The 22,142-nt window shown below is 41.4% G+C and overlaps 2 long non-coding RNA genes across 4 annotated transcripts; one reads left to right on the top strand and one right to left on the bottom strand.

The window, feature by feature from the left end:
* Positions 1 to 640: 640 nt before the first annotated feature.
* Positions 641 to 1,869, bottom strand: LOC116356226 (uncharacterized). The gene is made up of 3 exons (XR_004204710.1): positions 1,609 to 1,869; positions 791 to 1,473; positions 641 to 711 (listed from the first exon to the last, which is right to left on the bottom strand). It is a non-coding gene; the product is annotated as an uncharacterized LOC116356226 (long non-coding RNA).
* A 239-nt stretch (positions 1,870 to 2,108) lies between these two features.
* LOC116356240 (uncharacterized) lies at positions 2,109 to 3,697 on the top strand. 3 transcript variants are annotated; one of them, XR_004204725.1, is made up of 4 exons: positions 2,109 to 2,350; positions 2,431 to 3,049; positions 3,239 to 3,358; positions 3,589 to 3,697. It is a non-coding gene; the product is annotated as an uncharacterized LOC116356240 (long non-coding RNA). The 3 variants fall into 3 exon arrangements; XR_004204724.1 differs by having other exon boundaries at positions 2,431 to 3,155; XR_004204723.1 differs by having other exon boundaries at positions 2,431 to 3,358.
* The last annotated feature ends 18,445 nt before the right edge of the window (positions 3,698 to 22,142 follow it).

Raw genomic sequence — 22,142 nt, 5'->3', positions numbered from 1 at the left:
GCTTAGTGATGCCAGGATACTGTAACCTCAACCCACACCACTAAAGCTCTGTTGATGTGGGCATTCCCTCTTCCTGGCTACCATCAGATAATTGGTCTTACTGAAGTCAAGGGAGAAGTTGTCCTGGCACCACACTGTAGTCCATGGTCATTTACCAGACACATCCTAAAGTCTGGCCACCCCTCCAGCTCTCAATGATTTTAGGCTGGGTATCTGTATAGCATTGTGACAAGTGCTAAATTTGAAAGTGCTTCAAAAGATTTTGATTGAGCGTGAGAAGTGTCTGCAGCTGGTGTCCTATGGCCTGAAACAGCCATGTTACCACTGACAAGCCCTGGTGAAACAAACACTATAGAGCCACATAAAGGACAGCGGATTAGGAAGTCAGCAAATGAGGCTTAAGTGGCAGAAATTCCTAAAATGAAGACCAAGCAAATGTGGGCATGAGCTCTGCAAAGGACAGTCAAAATCTCAGCAACTGGATTTGGTAGATAAGGATGGCTGTAGAAAAGCAATGGAGTAGGACAGACTGGCCAGAAGTTAAATTTGATGACATGTATATTGTACAAACTGAATGTTCCTACTAGTGTGTAGAACCAAACAATGCTTGAGGAAAATATATAAGCCAACCCAAACAATATACATTTCTCAAGTAGGTTTATTAGCAATCAACGCAGCCATTAAACAGCAGGATCCAGGTTAACACAGAACCTGAGGATGAGATAGAAAGCATGACAGCTGCTCAACACATCAGAAAACAAGGGACAGAAAGCAAAGCCAAAAACCTTACCTTCTACCGGCCACTGCCGGCGGGCATGAGGATATAGTGGTCGGTATTGGACGGGAGCAGGATGGTACCTGACGAAACCAGCTGAGCTCCATTGGTCATTTGTGGTTCTTAAATGGGTGATGATGCCAGCAGGGAACTTCCTAGTGATGAACAGCTCCCCATAATTAGCCTCAAGACCTTCCTGGCTAGGTTCTGGTCTAAACTTTGGATAGGGGTGGGGCTATTGTAGCAGGGAGTGGGGCTGGAATAGAACCTGCCTCAACTGCACCCTCGGGAAGTGGGAACCATTGGTCTTCAAACTCACTCTGACTGTTGCCATGTTCATAAACACTCAAAATGAGAGATTTCCCCTGCCTGGAAGTTACTTGGTGAAGACTCACACCGTGGAGGTAAAGGAAGAAAACTAGGGTAAGCTACTCCTGCAGAAAGACATCCAGTCTGTTCAGGAGCCTGAGGAACGAGGTAAGGGGAAGCAGTAGTCTTCAGGGGAGCAAAACTCTGAATACCAAGATTGGAGCCCCCATCAATAGGGCTCCTAGAGTCAACAGGACCAGGGAGGCTTGAACCAGAAGAAATGGGTTCATGTTTAAGGAAGTAACGTGTGTAGGTGTTCATTTGGCTGGGTTTGACAAGTGGACCATATAGAGTTGAAGTTCCTGGGTAGACTTGGACCAACCTGTAGGCTGAGGAGAGAAGAGCATATTACTTTTCACATCTTAGAAAAGTCACTATTCAAACCTTAAGTGAGAGTATAAAAAAAGGTATTGGCAGACATTACCCGACACATGTTGCATACAGTAATCCATTGTTGTTCTTACCTTGTTGATAGGGATAGCAATGAACATCCTAGAACAGCAAAACCAGGAACAGCCCCCTAGATAATAAGTTACATGATGTAGACTACAACACTTACTGAGAAAAATAATCTCATTCACATTAACTGTCACTTACACTACACAGCACTTAGCCGCCATAATAGTCATTGAACATATGAAGTATAGAGAAATAACTATGGCGTGTAGTTATATGTTGTAGAGGACAACCTGTAACCAATCACAGCCTGATTGGACAATGCTGGCCAGCTGGTGTTAATTCACTTGCCTTGTCTAACTCCAACTCAACCCTTACGCCCTTATATCCAATTTCAGTCAGATCCACACAAGGGCAACGGGGTAGGGATAATGGTTGGTGTGGATCTGGGCCTCAATTAACTTCAGCTGTCCATCGTTATCTAATCGGGCTGTAATTGGTTACAGGGTGTCCTCTACAACATATAAATACACTCCAGCATCTCTTCTCATCACATCAACAATTCTCATTGTGCAATGGCTGATGTCTGAGTGATGTCTGAGTGATGTCTGAGTGATGTCTGAGTGATGTCTGAGTGATGTCTGAGTGATGTCTGAGTGATGTCTGAGTGATGTCTGAGTGATGTCTGAGCTTTGGTGTGTTTTAAACTGCGTGTGTTCATTGTAATCCCTATCAACATGTTAAGAGCACCAACTGGCTGTGTTGAACAGTGTTGGGAACACCACAACTCTCAGATGCGACGACCTTTTGGTGTGAATTTTTTTAAGGTCTAACGTGAGTTTTTTTATTTCTAAAAGATAATAGTACTAAAAATTTATTATCTTCCCCAGCCTACAGAATGGACTCATTTTCCCTGAGGTTGCCTTAACCGCATGATCGACCTGGCTATGACCCAAGAACTGTTGTACCTAGACCGGTGCGGCCTTTCAAAGCTCCCTGGTCCTGTCGCATCTGAGAGTTGTGGTGTTGTCCCAGTGTTCAGCCTTCTGATCCGAACTCCTATAAAAGGATTCGGAAGACTGCTGCTTCCCCCTTCATTCCTCAGACTCCTGAACAGGCTGGGTGTGTTCCTGCTGGAGTACCTTACCCTAGTTTACTTCCACTACCTCCCCTTTCAGTCTCCAAGTAAGTTCCAGGCAGGGCTTCTCTCAGATTGAATGTCTGAAGACCAACGGTTCCCACTTCCTGAGGGTGCAGTGGCGGCAGGTTCTATTCCAGCCCCACTCCCTGCTACAGCAGCCCCACCCTGAGTTGTTAGACCAGAGCCTAGCCAGGAAGGGCTTGAGGCTAATTATGGTGAGCTGTTCATCACTGATCCCTGCTGGCACCATCAGCCATTTCAGAACCTGCTATGAGCATGGGAATGACCAATGTAACTCGGCCAGCTTCATCTGGTACCATCCTACTGTCACATACAAACCGCTGTTTCCTGAACCCAGTGATACCAAGGTAAAGAGGACTCTAGCTCTGCCAAGGGTCAGGTTGGCTCCAGTCCTTCCCAGCAGAGCCAGGGAGTAACTATGGTTTTCATGACAGTACCATCATGAAACCACAGGTATATATTTTTAAAGCCATTTTCTGTGCAGTATAATAAACTAAAGCATGACTAACTTGTTCTGGGTGTCTGATGCTCCCCAGGTTGTAGCTGGTTCCAGTTCTTCTCAGGTCATCTCTAGTTCTGACCCTCAGAACCTTTGACAGGATGTTCTAGACCCGTGGTCCCCTGGCTTAATCAGTGCTCTCTGGAATGAGTCAGAAGTAGGGTTCCTGGATTTCTGTACATAATTGTAACCAATATACATTGCTAATACTTTTAGCACTTTGTGTTCCTCAGATCCCAGTCAATGGCTGTAGTTTTGGCCATCACTATTACTACAGTCATAGGGTCTACTAAGCCTCTAAGAACAACTTGGATAATATTGAATTAACCAGGTTCAAGTTTTGGAGTCTCTGCGTCCTGAGTAACACTTGTTTCTTGTCTTCCTCAGCACCATCCATCGACACTAACCTGCATTCCTATGTTTTCATGACTTAATAAATGATACAATGTTTCTTTTTTGTCTATTGACTAAAGAACTGATTGGCTTTCTACAGTTTTTTTATGTAATGTTTTAAGTCTCTTGGGTGTTATACTTTAATTGAAAGTTGCGACTGGTACATTAATTCAAATGTTAACATCTCTTAAATTGGCTGGCTATAACATGACTGTGCTAGGCTCTATGACTGCATATATTTTCTAACCAAGAAGGGTTAGTTTTAAGCTGTGACCAAGCAATTGACATTCGATCACTTAATTGGACAGTGGGCTTCCAAATTTGTCTAACAAACCACTAGTCTCCAGAACTTGAACCTGGTTAATTCAATATTATCCAAGTCGTTCTCAGAGGCTTAGTAGTCCCAATATTTTAAATTGTTAATCAACTTTTATCTGACATGGGAATGGCTCTTACTGTGGCAATTATGCTCGACTTGAGATATTAGCCATTTTCAGTGCAACATACTGACTAATGAACTACGCAAGAGATTTTGTAGGCAGAACACATCGGCATTGGATTCTATTGCATTGACAAGCACTACTCAGCCCATACTCTACATAGACTGGTGCGGCATAAACAATCAGCGGTACAGTAAGCCAGCCACTGTATATGCAAATTGACCATTGCCATATATGGATCTGTGCCGTTTACTTTGAACTGGACGGTGTTTCCTGCATCAGCGGTTGTGAGTAGATGCACTTGTTTTTGACATCAAAGCGTCAGCTGCATGTAGCCGCGTGTGCAATTTTGTTCATATTCTTTGCTAGTTATTAGCCCAGTTTGATCATTTGTAGTCAGCAATGGGGATTGACAAGAGCACAATGTGTACATTTCTAGGCATATTTGAGAAGCGAATGCTTGTGTAAGCTAAGCATATGCTAAGTGAATGCTTGTATAAGCTAAGTATATGCTAAGTGAATGCTTGTATATGCTAAGTGAATGCTTGTATAAGCTAAGTATATGCTAAGTGAATGCTTGTATAAGCTAAGTGAATGCTTGTATAAGCTAAGTGAATGCTTGTATAAGCTAAGTATATGCTAAGTGAATGCTTGTATAAGCTAAGTGAATGCTTGTATAAGCTAAGTATATGCTAAGTGAATGCTTGTATAAGCTAAGTGAATGCTTGTATAAGCTAAGTATATGCTAAGTGAATGCTTGTATAAGCTAAGTGAATGCTTGTATAAGCTAAGTATATGCTAAGTGAATGCTTGTATAAGCTAAGTATATGCTAAGTGAATGCTTGGCATATACACATATACATATATATACATGTATATAGATCTGAGTCTGTAATACCAACATGTTCTAAGCAGACCACCATAGTCCCTGTCTAAGGTACAATGCCTAAATGACTACCGACCTGTAGCACTCACATCTGTAGCCATGAAGTGCTTTGAAAGGCTGGTCATGGTTCACATCAACCCCACTGTCCCAGAAACCCAAGACCCACTCCAATTTGCATATCACCCCAACAGATCCACAGATGATGCAATCTCTATCGCACTCTACACTGCGCTTTCACACCTAGACAAAAGGAACGCCTATGTGAGAATGCTATTCATTGACTACAGCTCAGCGTTCAACACCATCGTGCTCTCAAAGCTCATCAATAAGCTAAGGACCCTGGGACTAAACACCTCCCTCTTCAACTGGATCCTGGACTTCCTGGCAGGCCGACCCCAGGTGGTAAGGGTAGGTAACAACACATCCGCCATGCTGATCCTCAACACGGGGGCCCCTCATGGGTGCGTGCTCAGTCCGCTCCTGTACTCCCTGTTCACTCATGACTGCACAGCCAGGCACAACTCCAACACCATCATTAAGTTTGTCGATGACACAACAGTGGTAGGCCTGATCACCAACAACGACGAGACAGCCTATAGGGAAGAGGTCAGAAACCTGACCGTGTGGTGCCAGGACAACAACCTCTCCCTCAACGTGATCAAGACAAAGGAGATGATTGTGGACTACAGGGAAAGGAGGACCGTGCACACCCCCATTCTCATTGACGGAGCTGTAGTGGAGCAGGTTGAGAGCTTCAAGTTCCTTGGTCCTTGCACACCAAGACAGTCATGAAGAGGACACGAAAAAACATATTCCCCCTCAGGAGACTGAAAAGATTTGGCATTGTTCCTCAGATCCTTAAAAGGTTCTACAGCTGCACCATCAAGTGCATCCTGACTGGTTGCATCACTGCCTGGTATGGCAACTGCTTGGCCTCTGACCGCAAGGCACTACAGAGGTTAGTGCGTATTGCCCAGTACATCACTGGGGCCAAGCTTTCTGTCATCCAGGACCTCTATACCAGGCGGTGTCAGGGGAAGGTCCTAAAAATGGTCAAAGACTCCAGCCACCCTAGTCATAGACTGTTCTCTCTGCTACAGCACGGCAAGTGGTACTAGAACGCTAGGTCCTAGAGGCTTCTAAACAGCTTCTACCCCCAAGCCATAAGACTCCTGAATATCTAAGCAGATTGTTACCCAGACTATTTGCATTGCCCCCCCCTCTTTTACTCTGCTGCTACTCTCTGTTACTCTCTATGCATAGTCACTTTCATAACTCTACCTACACGTACATATTACCTCAATTCCCTCGACTAACCGGTGCCCCCGAACATTGACCCTGTATAGAGCCTCCACATTGACTCTGTACCGTAATACCCTGTATATAGCCTCCACATTGACTCTGTACCGTAATACCCTGTATATAGCCTCCACATTGTCTCTGTACCATGATAGACGCTGTATATAGCCTCCACATTGACTCTGTACCGATAGCCCCTGTATATAGCCTCCACATTGACTCTGTACCGTAATACCCTGTATATAGCCTCCACATTGACTCTGTACCGTAATACCCTGTATATAGCCTCCACATTGACTCTGTACCGTGATAGACCCTGTATATAGCCTCCACATTGACTCTGTACCGTAATACCCTGTATATAGCCTCCACATTGACTCTGTACCGTGATAGACCCTGTATATAGCCTCCACATTGACTCTGTACCGATAGCCCTGGTATATAGCCTCCACATTGACTCTGTACCGTAATACCCTGTATATAGCCTCCACATTGACTCTGTACCGTAATACCCTGTATATAGCCTCCACATTGACTCTGTACCGTGATAGACCCTGTATATAGTCTCCACATTGACTCTGTACCGATAGCCCCTGTATATAGCCTCCACATTGACTCTGTACCGTGATAGCCCCTGTATATAGCCTCCACATTGACTCTGTACCGTAATACCCTGTATATAGCCTCCACATTGACTCTGTACCGTGATAGACCCTGTATATAGCCTCCACATTGACTCTGTACCGTAATACCCTGTATATAGCCTCCACATTGACTCTGTACCGTAATACCCTGTATATAGCCTCCACATTGACTCTGTACCGTAATACCCTGTATATAGCCTCCACAATGACTCTGTACCTTCATGAATCATGGCGGTCCTTCTCTTTGAAATATAATGGACACTGTGTGTTTTAGGTTGACTGTCTACCACATGACATTACGCCACATGACATGCAGGTGTTAGCGGGGTAATGTTCAGGGATAAAACATTTTGAAATGGGGAAGTACTAACTCACCCTATGACAATGCAGACTGCCATGGCGACGTGAGAGAGATGCAGATTCTAGCTATAGGCTCTGTTCAATCATAATTTAAGGCAGTCACCTAATCCCGGACAGTTCCAGATAGCAGCACTAACACAGAAATACTCATAGCTCATAGTTTCCAGGGTCTTGGTTGCTTTGGACCCCCCCCCCAGGCGAGTCTTGATATCAGGCCAGTAGTTGTCAAGCCTGTCCCCGCCTGGGCCCCCAGGGCAACAGACACAGAGAGAGAAAAAACACCCGAGCCACTGCCTGTTCACACCGCTATCATCCAGAAGGCGAGGTCAGTACATGTGCATCAAAGTGGGGACCGAGAGTCTGAAAAACAGCTTCTGTCTCAAGGCCATCAGACAGCCACCACTAACTCAGAGAGGCTGCTGCCTACATTGAGACCCAATCACTGGCCACTTTAAAAAATGGATCACTAGTCACTTTATACAATGTCACTCTAAATAATGACACTTTAATAATGATTACATATCTTACATTACTCATATGATATGTAGATACTGTATTTTTTTATCATCAATTGCACCTTGCCTATGCCGCTTGTTCATCGCTCATCCATATATTTATATGCACATACAGTTGAAGTCGGAAGTCTACACACACCTTAGCCAAATACATTTAAACTCAGTTTTTCACAATTCCTGACATTTAATCCTGGTAAAATTCCCTGTTTTAGGTCAGTTAGGATCACCACTTTATTTTAAGAATGTGAAATGTCAGAATAATAGTTGAGAGGACGATTTTCTTCAGCTTTTATTTCTTTCATCACATTCCCAGTGGGTCAGAAGTTTACATACACTCAATTAGTATTTGGTAGCATTGCCTTTAAATTGTTTAACTTGGGTCAAACGTTTCAGGTAGCCTTCCACAAACTTCCCACAATAAGTTGGGTGAATTTTGGCCCATTCCTCCTGACAGAGCTGTTGTAACTGAGTCAGGTTTGTAGGCCTCCTTGCTCGCACACGTTTTTCAGTTCTGCCCACAAATGTTCTATAGGATGGAGGTCAGGGCTTTGTGATGGCCACTCCAATAGCTTGACTTTGTTGTCCTTAAGCCATTTACCAAACATTGGAAGTATGCTTGGGGTCATTGTCCATTTGGAAGACCCATTTGCTTGACCCAAACTTCCTGATTGATGTCTTGAGATGTTGCTTCAATATATCCACATAAGTTTCCTCCCTCCTGATGCCATCTGTTTTGTGAAGTGCACCAGTACCTCCTGGAGCAAAGCACCCCCACAACATTGTGCTGCCACCCCCGTGCTTCACGTTTGGGATGGTGTTCTTCGGCTTGCAAGCCTCGCCCTTTTCCTCCAAACATAATGATGGTCATTATGGCCAAACAGATCTATTTTTGTTTCATCAGACCAGAGGACATTTCTCCAAACAGTACGATCTTTGTCCTCATGTGCAGTTACAAACCATTTTTTATGGCAGTTTTGGAGCAGTGGCTTCTTCCTTGCTGAGCGGCTTTTCAGGGTATGTCGAAATAGGACTCGTTTTACTGTGGATATAGATACATTTGAACCTGTTTCCTCCAGCATCTTCACAAGGTCCTTTGCTGTTGTTCTGGGATTGATTTGCACTTTTCTCACCAAAGTACCTTCATCTCTAGGAGACAGAATGCGTCTCCTTCCAGAGTGGTCCCATGGTGTTTATACTTGCATACTATTGTTTGTACAGATGAACATGGTAACTTCAGGTGTCTGGAAATTGCTCCCAACGATGAAATAGACTTGTGGAGGTCTACAATGGTTTTTCTGAGGTCTTGGCTGATTTCTTTTAATTTTCCCATAACGTCGAGCAAAGAGGCACTGAGTTTGAAGGTAGGCCTTGAAATACATCCACAGGTACACCTCCAATTGACCTCCAATTATGTCAATTAGCCTATCAGAAGCTTCTAAAGCCATGACATAATTTTCTGGAATTTTCCAAGCTGTGTAAATGCACAGTCAACTTAGTGTATGTAAACTTCTGACCCACTGGAATTATGATACAGTGAATTATAAGTTAAATAATCTGTCGGTTAACAATTGTTGGAAACATTACTTGTGTGATGCACAAAGTAGATGTCCTAACAGACTTGTGTGATGCACAAAGTAGATGTCCTAACAGACTTGTGTGATGCACAAAGTAGATGTCCTAACAGACTTGTGTGATGCACAAAGTAGATGTCCTAACAGACTTGTGTCCTGCACAAAGTAGATGTCCTAACTGACTTGTGTCCTGCACAAAGTAGATGTCCTAACAGACTTACTAAAACTATAGTTTGTTAACAAGACATTTGTGGAGTGGTTGAAAAATGAGTTTTAATGATTCCAACCTAAGTGTATGTAAACTTCCAACTTCAACTGTTCACTTGTTAGATATTGGAACTAGAAGCATTTAGCTACATTCCCATTAACATCTGCTAACCATGTGTGTGTGACCAATAAAATGTGATTTTATTTAGAAAGAAAAGCAAGGAGGGAAGCAGAAAAGCAGGAAGCAGAAAAGCAAGGAAGCAGAAAAGCAGGAAGGGAAGCAGAAAAGCAGGAAGCAGAAAAGCAGGAAACAGAAAAGCAAGGAAGCAGAAAAGCAGGAAACAGAAAAGCAGGAAGCAGAAAAGCAGGGAGGGAAGCAGAAAAGCAGGGAGCAGAAAAGCAGGAAACAGAAAAGCAGGAAGCAGAAAAGCAGGAAACAGAAAAGCAGGGATGGAAGCAGAAAAGCAGGAAGCAGAAAAGCAGGGAGGGAAGCAGAAAAGTAGGAAGCAGAAAAGCAGGAAGGGAAGCAGAAAAGCAGGAAGCAGAAAAGCAGAAAAGCAAGGAAGCAGAAAAGCAGGAAGCAGAAAAGCAGGGAGGGAAGCAGAAAAGTAGGAAGCAGAAAAGCAGGAAGGGAAGCAGAAAAGCAGGAAGCAGAAAAGCAGGAAGCAGAAAAGCAGGAAGCAGAAAAGCAAGGAAGAAGAAAAGCAGGAAGCAGAAAAGCAAGGAAGCAGAAAAGCAGGAAGCAGAAGAGCAGGAAGCAGAAAAGCAGGAAGCAGAAAAGCAGGGAGGGAAGCAGAAAGGCAGGAAGCAGAAAAGCAGGGAGGGAAGCAGAAAAGCAGGGAGGGAAGCAGCTTTACTGTCTTGTACAATCACAAGACCAATGTAAACTGTGCATTTCCCCCAGAAAGATTGTTGTCTCTTTAGGGTAGACCACAAATCACCTGTACTCTATATAACTATTGCTATAATTTTGCCAATTCACAAATCTTTCTGCTGGATGGAACGGTGCGTTTTTAGATTCTCCACTGTGTGCCATGTTGTGCATCGTTCCGTCGCTGCAGGATTCTAGCTTCAGGACAGCAGAGCAGAGGACTGACGTCTAACATGAAGTACATTCCATTCCATTCTCATGGTTCCCATCACAGGTTTAACCCTGCAGGTTTCAAAGCTGTCATACTGTAATCATCAAAGACCACATGGACGTGTCCACACTGAGTACTGCTGGCCACCACAGCTCTCCTAGCCACTACTGGCCACCACAGCTCTCCTAGCCACTACTAGCCACCACAGGTCTCCTAGCCACCACAGCTCTCCTAGCCACTACTGGCCACCACAGCTCTCCTAGCCACTACTGGCCACCACAGCTCTCCTAGCCACTACTGGTCACCACAGCTCTCCTAGCCACTACTAGCCACCACAGCACTCCTAGCCACTTCTGGCCACCACAGCTCTCCTAGCCACTACTGGCAACCACAGCTTTCCTATCCAATACTGGTCACCACAGCTCCCCTAGCCACTACTGGCCACCACAGCTGTCCTAGCCACTACTGGCCACCACAGCTCCCCTAGCCACTACTGGCCACCACAGCTCTCCTAGCCACTACTGGCAACCACAGCTCTCCTATCCAATACTGGCCACCACAGGTCTCCTAGCCACTACTGGCCACCACAGCTCTCCTATCCAATACTGGCCACCACAGCTCTCCTATCCACTACTGGTCACCACAGCTCTCCTAGCCACTTCTGGCCACCACAGCTCTCCTAGCCACCACAGCTCTCCTATCCACTACTGGTCACCACAGCTCTCCTAGCCACTTCTGGCCACCACAGCTCTCCTAGCCACCACAGCTCTCCTAGCCACTACTGGTCACCACAGCTCTCCTAGCCAATACCATCAGCTAGCCAATGTCATCATTCACATATGACATGACATTACACTTCCCTTTAAGTCATCTTAACAGATGTAATGTAAGGCCCCACTGTCTTTTTCCAAAGCCTGACTCTGTCTCCAAGTATCTGATGCCCTGGGAAAAAAGTGGGATACAGTGACAGCAGTAAGGAGGTCTCTCATTCTCCCTTAACCAAAAGGGCTGGGAGGCGATTTGGTCACATAGAGAGACAGGGACAGGCAGTCACAGAGAGAGTGAACTCTGAAATCACTGGTCTTAGTAAAACCACGTCCTCTACTAAACAGGGTGGCAGTAGAGGTTGTGGTCCAGGTCTCGACCACACAGAGCCGTCACAAAGAACCCTCTTTCCTCTGGCTGACCGGGCCCCCATGGATCCTGCTGTCTGTATCCAGTTACTAATCTACTGTTCCTGACTCTGACCGGTGGCCAATCAAATGTTGGCGCTGCCCGCCCCGAACGGGCAGGGTAGTCTGCGCTAGGTTGCACCGCGCTAGAGAGGTGAAGACTGCGACCAGAGCAAATCCACTCCAGCTGTGCAGCCCCTGAGAACCAGAGAGAGGGATGGAGGCAGAGACAGAGAGAGGGCAGAACTGTGAGAGAGAAAGGCAGGGATGGAGAGATGGACCAAGAAAAATAAGGAAAGAGAGAGAGGGCTTTTTAGAAGGGTGGTCAGGAAACTCTGAGAAGTGTGGTCACATGACAGCTGTGGTATTCTAGAATCAGAGGATTCTATCCCCTCAGGGAGTTCTGACCCAGAGAGGAACAATGACTCTGTGGTTGTATCGACCGTACATTGAAGTAAAGGAAATATATACTCACTTATTCGGAGAGAAAAAAACACTTCCATACCAACGCAGTGGGAGGTTGTTTCTGTTTCATTCACTGGAGAAAGATGTCGCCTGCTATTCCATTGTTCATACAATCCCCTTCTAACTAAAGAAGAACCAGAGGCCATTGTTCAACATGTAGATGCTCCAGTTAACTTAAGTCTGAACACCCACCCTATCATAACGAGCATAACATTCCCCATTGAGAAGTTGTGTATGGAAGAGTGAACCTTGTTGATGAAACACCTATTAACCCCAGAGGGTGAAGACAGGTGGTAATCTATTCTAGCTCAACACTGACGTGTGTCTTTATTAAGTTGATCCTGTGATTGCTGTACGGGTCATGGTGACAGAGGTCTCTAAGACGCTCTGACACCTCTCTGTAGAAGAACAGTCAAGCAAAGTGTTTGTTTGTCTTCCTGCTAAAACCACACCGTTTGTCTGCATATTTACACTCTCTCTCTCTCTCTCTCTCTCTCTCTCTCTCTCTCTTTCTCTCTTTCTCTCTTTCTCTCTCTCTCTCTCTCTCTCTCTCTTTCTCTCTTTCTCTCTCTCTCTCTCTCTCTCTCTCTCTCTCTCTCTCTCTCTCTCTCTCTCTCTCACACACACGCAAACGTTCCCTCTTTCCCTCCCTCCATCTCCCTCCCATCTCTACCTCCCTTTTCTATGTGGTGTAATTCCAGTTTATTCAGCCAGACCTCCCCAGAGCACCTAAACACAGGCAGGTAAATTACCGCAGCATGGCGGCTGGCTGGCGCTCTTCCTCTCTCCCTCTTTCTGCCCGAGGGGGTCAGCCAGTGTCATTGTTGACATTGGACACATGCTCATCTAATATAAAATCTTCTCATTTGATTTGGACTGTAATTATGTCGTAAAAAAAAAAATAGCTGTGAAGGCTGTGGCCTGCCAGTGTGATCTGCTTTCATCAAGTGCTGACTAGTTTAATTATAGACTATAGACAGTATTCACCTTCCCATCCTACCAGCAGGCCTCTTCCACTGTTTCTTGAAGCCATCACATTCTTTTATGGTGTGTTAATCACAAGGCAATAGGAGCTGTTAGCGATGTGATGAGATGTCTTAGGGTGGAAGAGCTGCTTGGAGCCTGGACACTAGTTCATACAGATCCTGGGAATGGGAGGGAGGGGAGGGAGGTGAAGGGGGGAATATGCAGTTAAGCGATTGAGCACGATGATGGAATTTTGTTTTTTAATGTGTGTGGGTGCGCACGCGCGTTTGATAATGATATGTTTTTTTCAGATCTGAAGCATACTGACATTACTGACATACTGACATTACTGACATACTGACATACTGACATTACTGACATACTGACATACTGACATTACTGACATACTGACATTACTGACATACTGACATTACTGACATACTGACATTACTGACATACTGACATACTGACATTACTGACATACTGACATACTGACATACTGACATTACTGACATTACTGACATACTGACATTACTGACATACTGACATTACTGACATACTGACATACTGACATACTGACATTACTGACATTACTGACATTACTGACATACTGACATTACTGACATACTGACATACTGACATACTGACATTACTGACATTACTGACATACTGACATACTGACATACTGACATACTGACATACTGACATACTGACATGACATACTGACATACTGACATACTGACATACTGACATTACTGACATACTGACATACTGACATACTGACATACTGACATACTGACATACTGACATACTGACATACTGACATACTGACATTACTGACATTACTGACATACTGACATACTGACATACTGACATACTGACATTACTGACATACTGACATACTGACATTACTGACATACTGACATTACTGACATACTGACATTACTGACATACTGACATACTGACATTACTGACATACTGACATTACTGACATACTGACATACTGACATTACTGACATACTGACATACTGACATTACTGACATACTGACATTACTGACATACTGACATACTGACATACTGACATACTGACATTACTGACATACTGACATTACTGACATACTGACATTACTGACATTACTGACATACTGACATTACTGACATACTGACATTACTGACATACTGACATACTGACATACTGACATACTGACATACTGACATACTGACATTACTGACATACTGACATACTGACATTACTGACATACTGACATACTGACATACTGACATACTGACATTACTGACATACTGACATACTGACATTACTGACATACTGACATTACTGACATACTGACATACTGACATACTGACATACTGACATACTGACATTACTGACATACTGACATACTGACATTACTGACATACTGACATACTGACATTACTGACATACTGACATTACTGACATACTGACATTACTGACATACTGACATTACTGACATACTGACATTACTGACATACTGACATACTGACATTACTGACATACTGACATTACTGACATACTGACATTACTGACATACTGACATACTGACATTACTGACATACTGACATTACTGACATACTGACATTACTGACATACTGACATACTGACATTACTGACATACTGACATTACTGACATACTGACATTACTGACATACTGACATACTGACATTACTGACATACTGACATTACTGACATACTGACATACTGACATACTGACATACTGACATACTGACATACTGACATTACTGACATACTGACATACTGACATACTGACATTACTGACATACTGACATTACTGACATACTGACATTACTGACATACTGACATACTGACATACTGACATTACTGACATACTGACATACTGACATTACTGACATACTGACATTACTGACATACTGACATACTGACATTACTGACATACTGACATTACTGACATACTGACATTACTGACATACTGACATACTGACATTACTGACATACTGACATTACTGACATACTGACATTACTGACATACTGACATACTGACATTACTGACATACTGACATTACTGACATACTGACATACTGACATACTGACATACTGACATTACTGACATACTGACATTACTGACATACTGACATTACTGACATACTGACATACTGACATTACTGACATACTGACATACTGACATTACTGACATACTGACATTACTGACATTACTGACATACTGACATTACTGACATACTGACATTACTGACATTACTGACATACTGACATTACTGACATACTGACATACTGACATTACTGACATACTGACATTACTGACATACTGAATACTGACATACTGACATACTGACATTACTGACATTACTGACATTACTGACATTACTGACATTACTGACATACTGACATTACTGACATACTGACATTACTGACATACTGACATACTGACATTACTGACATACTGACATTACTGACATACTGACATTACTGACATACTGACATACTGACATACTGACACTACTGGACATTACTGACATTACTGACATACTGACATTACTGACATTACTGACATTACTGACATTACTGACATACTGACATTACTGACATTACTGACATACTGACATTACTGACATACTGACATTACTGACATACTGACATTACTGACATACTGACAAACTGACATTACTGACATTACTGACATACTGACATTACTGACATACTGAATTACTGACATTACTGACATACTGACATTACTGACATTACTGACATTACTGACATTACTGACATACTGACATTACTGACATACTGACATTACTGACATACTGACATTACTGACATACTGACATTACTGACATACTGACATACTGACTACTGACATACTGACATTACTGACATACTGACATTACTGACATACTGACATTACTGACATACTGACATACTGACATTACTGACATACTGACATTACTTACATACTGACATTACTGACATACTGACATACTTACATACTGACATTACTGACATACTGACATTACTGACATACTGACAAACTGACATACTGACATTACTGACATTACTGACATACTGACATTACTGACATACTGACATTACTGACATACTGACAAACTGACATTACTGACATACTGACATTACTGACATACTGACATTACTTACATACTGACATTACTGACATACTGACATTACTTACATACTGACATTACTGACATACTGACATTACTGACATACTGACATTACTGACATACTGACAAACTGACATACTGACATTACTGACATTACTGACATACTGACATTACTGACATACTGACATTACTGACATTACTGACATACTGACATTACTGACATTACTGACATACTGACAAACTGACATACTGACATTACTGACATTACTGACATACTGACATTACTGACATACAGACGAACTGACATACTGACATTACTGACATTACTGACATACTGACATTACTGACATACTGACATTACTGACATACTGACATTACTGACATACTGACAAACTGACATTACTGACATACTGACATATTGAAAATACTGACTTACTGACATTACTGACATACTGACATTACTGACATACTGACATTACTGACATTACTGACATTACTGACATACTGACATTACTGACATACTGACAAACTGACATACTGACATTACTGACATTACTGACATACTGACATTACTGACATACTGACATTACTGACATACTGACAAACTGACATTACTGACATACTGACATTACTGACATTACTGACTTACTGACATTACTGACATATTGACATTACTGACATACTGACATTACTGACATACTGACATTACTGACTTACTGACATTACTGACATATTGACATTACTGACATACTGACATTACTGACATACTGACATTACTGACATTACTGACATACTGACATTACTGACATTACTGACATTACTGACATTATTGACATTACTGACATACTGACACACTGACACACTGACATTACTGACATTACTGACATACTGACATTACTGACATTACTGACATACTGACATTACTGACATTACTGACATTACTGACATTACTGACATAATGACATTACTGACATTACTGACATTACTGACATACTGACATTACTGACATTACTGATATACTGACATACTGACATACTGACATTACTGACATACTGACAATCCTGACATTACTGACATTACTGACATTACTGATATACTGACATTACTGACATTACTGACATTACTGACATACTGACATACTGATATACTGACATACTGACATTACTGACATACTGACATTACTGACATTACTGATATACTGACATTACTGACATAATGACATTACTGACATTACTGACATACTGACATTACTGATATACTGACATTACTGACATACTGACATTACTGCCATTACTGCCATTACTGATATACTGACATTACTGACATTACTGACATTACTGACATTACTGATATACTGACATTACTGACATTACTGATATACTGACATTACTGACATACTGACATACTGACATTACTGACATTACTGACATACTGACATTACTGACATTACTGACATACTGACATACTGACATTACTGACATTACTGACGTACTGACATACTGACACACTGACATTACTGACATACTGACATTACTGACATTACTGACATACTGACATTACTGTTATTACTGACATACTGACATTACTGACATACTGACACAATGACATACTGACATTACTGACATACTGACATACTGACATTACTGACATTACTGACATACTGACATTACTGACATTACTGACATACTGACATTACTGACATACTGACATGATGACATTACTGACATACTGACATTTCTGACATTACTGACATACTGACATACTGACACACTGACATACTGACATTACTGACATACTGACATTTCTGACATTACTGACATTACTGACATACTGACACACTGACATACTGACATTACTGACATACTGACATTACTGACATACTGACATTACTGACATACTGACAAACTGACATACTGACATTACTGACATTACTGACATACTGACATTACTGACATACTGACATTACTGACATACAGACGAACTGACATACTGACATTACTGACATTACTGACATACTGACATTACTGACATACTGACATTACTGACATACTGACATTACTGACATACTGACAAACTGACATTACTGACATACTGACATATTGAAAATACTGACTTACTGACATTACTGACATACTGACATTACTGACATACTGACATTACTGACATTACTGACATTACTGACATACTGACATTACTGACATACTGACAAACTGACATACTGACATTACTGACATTACTGACATACTGACATTACTGACATACTGACATTACTGACATACTGACAAACTGACATTACTGACATACTGACATTACTGACATTACTGACTTACTGACATTACTGACATATTGACATTACTGACATACTGACATTACTGACATACTGACATTACTGACTTACTGACATTACTGACATATTGACATTACTGACATACTGACATTACTGACATACTGACATTACTGACATTACTGACATACTGACATTACTGACATTACTGACATTACTGACATTATTGACATTACTGACATACTGACACACTGACACACTGACATTACTGACATTACTGACATACTGACATTACTGACATTACTGACATACTGACATTACTGACATTACTGACATTACTGACATTACTGACATAATGACATTACTGACATTACTGACATTACTGACATACTGACATTACTGACATTACTGATATACTGACATACTGACATACTGACATTACTGACATACTGACAATCCTGACATTACTGACATTACTGACATTACTGACATTACTGATATACTGACATTACTGACATACTGACATTACTGACATTACTGATATACTGACATTACTGACATAATGACATTACTGACATTACTGACATACTGACATACTGACATTACTGATATACTGACATTACTGACATACTGACATTACTGCCATTACTGCCATTACTGATATACTGACATTACTGACATTACTGACATTACTGACATTACTGATATACTGACATTACTGACATTACTGATATACTGACATTACTGACATACTGACATACTGACATTACTGACATTACTGACATACTGACATTACTGACATTACTGACATACTGACATACTGACATTACTGACATTACTGACGTACTGACATACTGACACACTGACATTACTGACATACTGACATTACTGACATTACTGACATACTGACATTACTGTTATTACTGACATACTGACATTACTGACATACTGACACAATGACATACTGACATTACTGACATACTGACATACTGACATTACTGACATTACTGACATACTGACATTACTGACATTACTGACATACTGACATTACTGACATACTGACATGATGACATTACTGACATACTGACATTTCTGACATTACTGACATACTGACATACTGACACACTGACATACTGACATTACTGACATACTGACATTTCTGACATTACTGACATTACTGACATACTGACACACTGACATACTGACATTACTGACATACTGACATTACTGACATTACTGACATACTGACATTACTGATATACTGACACAATGACATACTGACACTACTGACATACTGACATTATTGACATACTGACACACTGACATACTGACATTACTGACATACTGACATTACTGACATACTGACACACTGACATACTGACATTACTGCCATACTGACATTACTGACATTACTGACATTACTGACATTACTGACATTACTGACATTACTGACATACTGACATTACTGACATACTGACATTACTGACATTACTGACATTACTGACCTTACTGACATTACAACATACTGACATTACTGACATTACTGACATACTGACATTACTGACATACTGACATGACTGACATACTGACACAATGACATACTGACATTACTGACATACTGACATACTGACATTACTGATATACTGACACAATGACATACTGACACTACTGACATACTGACATTATTGACATACTGACATACTGACATTACTGACATACTGACATTACTGACATACTGACACACTGACATACTGACATCACTGACATTACTGATATACTGACATTACTGACATTACTGACATAATGACATACTGACATTACTGACATTACTGACATACTGACATTACTGACATTACTGACATACTGACATTACTGACATTAGTGACATACTGACATTACTGACATACTGACATACTGATATACTGACATACTGACATTATTGACATACTGACATCACTGACATTACTGATATACTGACATTACTGACATTACTGACATAATGACATTACTGACATTACTGATCTACTGACAGTACTGACAGTACTGACATACGTACCTACTGACATTACTGACATACTGACATTACTGACATTACTGACATACTGACATTACTGACATTACTGACATTACTGATATACTGACATTACTGACATACTGACATACTGACAGTACGGACAGTACTGACATACTGACATACTGACACACTGACATACTGACATACTGACATTACTGACACACTGACACACTGACATTTCTGACATACTGACATTGCTGACATTACTGACATACTGACATTACTGACATTACAGACATACTGACATTACTGACATACTGACATGATGATATTACTGACATATTGACATACTGACATTACTGACATTACTGACATACTGACACACTGACATACTGACATTACTGACATACTGACATTACTGACATTACTGACATTACTGACATACTGACATTACTGACATACTGACACAATGACATACTGTCACTACTGACATACTGACATTATTGACATACTGACACACTGACATACTGACATTACTGACATCACTGACATACTGACATTACTGACATACTGACACAATGACATACTGACACTACTGACATACTGACATTATTGACATACTGACACACTGACATACTGGCATTACTGACATACTGACATTACTGACATACTGACATACTGACATTACTGACATTACTGACATTACTGACATACTGACATTACTGACCTTACTGACATTACTGACATACTGGCATTACTGACATTACTGACATACTGACATTACTGACATTACAACATACTGACATTACTGACATTACTGACATACTGACATTACTGACATTACTGACATACTGACATAGTGACATTACTGATATACTGACATTACTGACATTACTGACATACTGACATTACTGACATTACTGACATTATTGACATAATGACATTACTGACATACTGACATACTGACAGTACGGACAGTACTGACCTACTGACCTACTGACATTACTGTCAGTAGAAAAAATGACATATGGTTGCAAAACTCTGGGAACGTTCAAGAAATCCCCTTGTTTTCCTCCAAATCCCGGTTGGAGGATTTCCATTATCAGAGGAGAATAAATAGGACATCTGCTCCCTCCAACCAGGATTTCTGGAAAAGCAGGGAATTTATTGGACTTCCCTGGAATTATGCCCCCTTACTCAGATATCAGTTCACCTGAGTCGGACTCCTTTGACAAGTTACTAATAGGTTGGAAAACATTTCCTTTAAGCCCATATATGAGTCTTTTATTTATTTATTTTACCTTTATTTAACTAGGCAAGTCAATTAAGAACAAATTCTTATTTACAATGACGGCCTACTGAAAGGCAAAAGGCCTCCTGCGGGGACGGGGGTTGGGGATTTAAAAAATAAATAAAATACAATATAAATATAGGACAAAACACACATCACAAAAAGAGAGACAACACTACATAAAGAGAGACCTAAGAC

This window comes from Oncorhynchus kisutch, linkage group LG21 (genome assembly GCF_002021735.2).
Source record: "Oncorhynchus kisutch isolate 150728-3 linkage group LG21, Okis_V2, whole genome shotgun sequence".
Taxonomy (NCBI): domain Eukaryota; kingdom Metazoa; phylum Chordata; class Actinopteri; order Salmoniformes; family Salmonidae; genus Oncorhynchus; species Oncorhynchus kisutch.
Note: the sequence above shows the minus strand (reverse complement) of the source record. Positions and strands in the feature narration are given on the sequence as shown.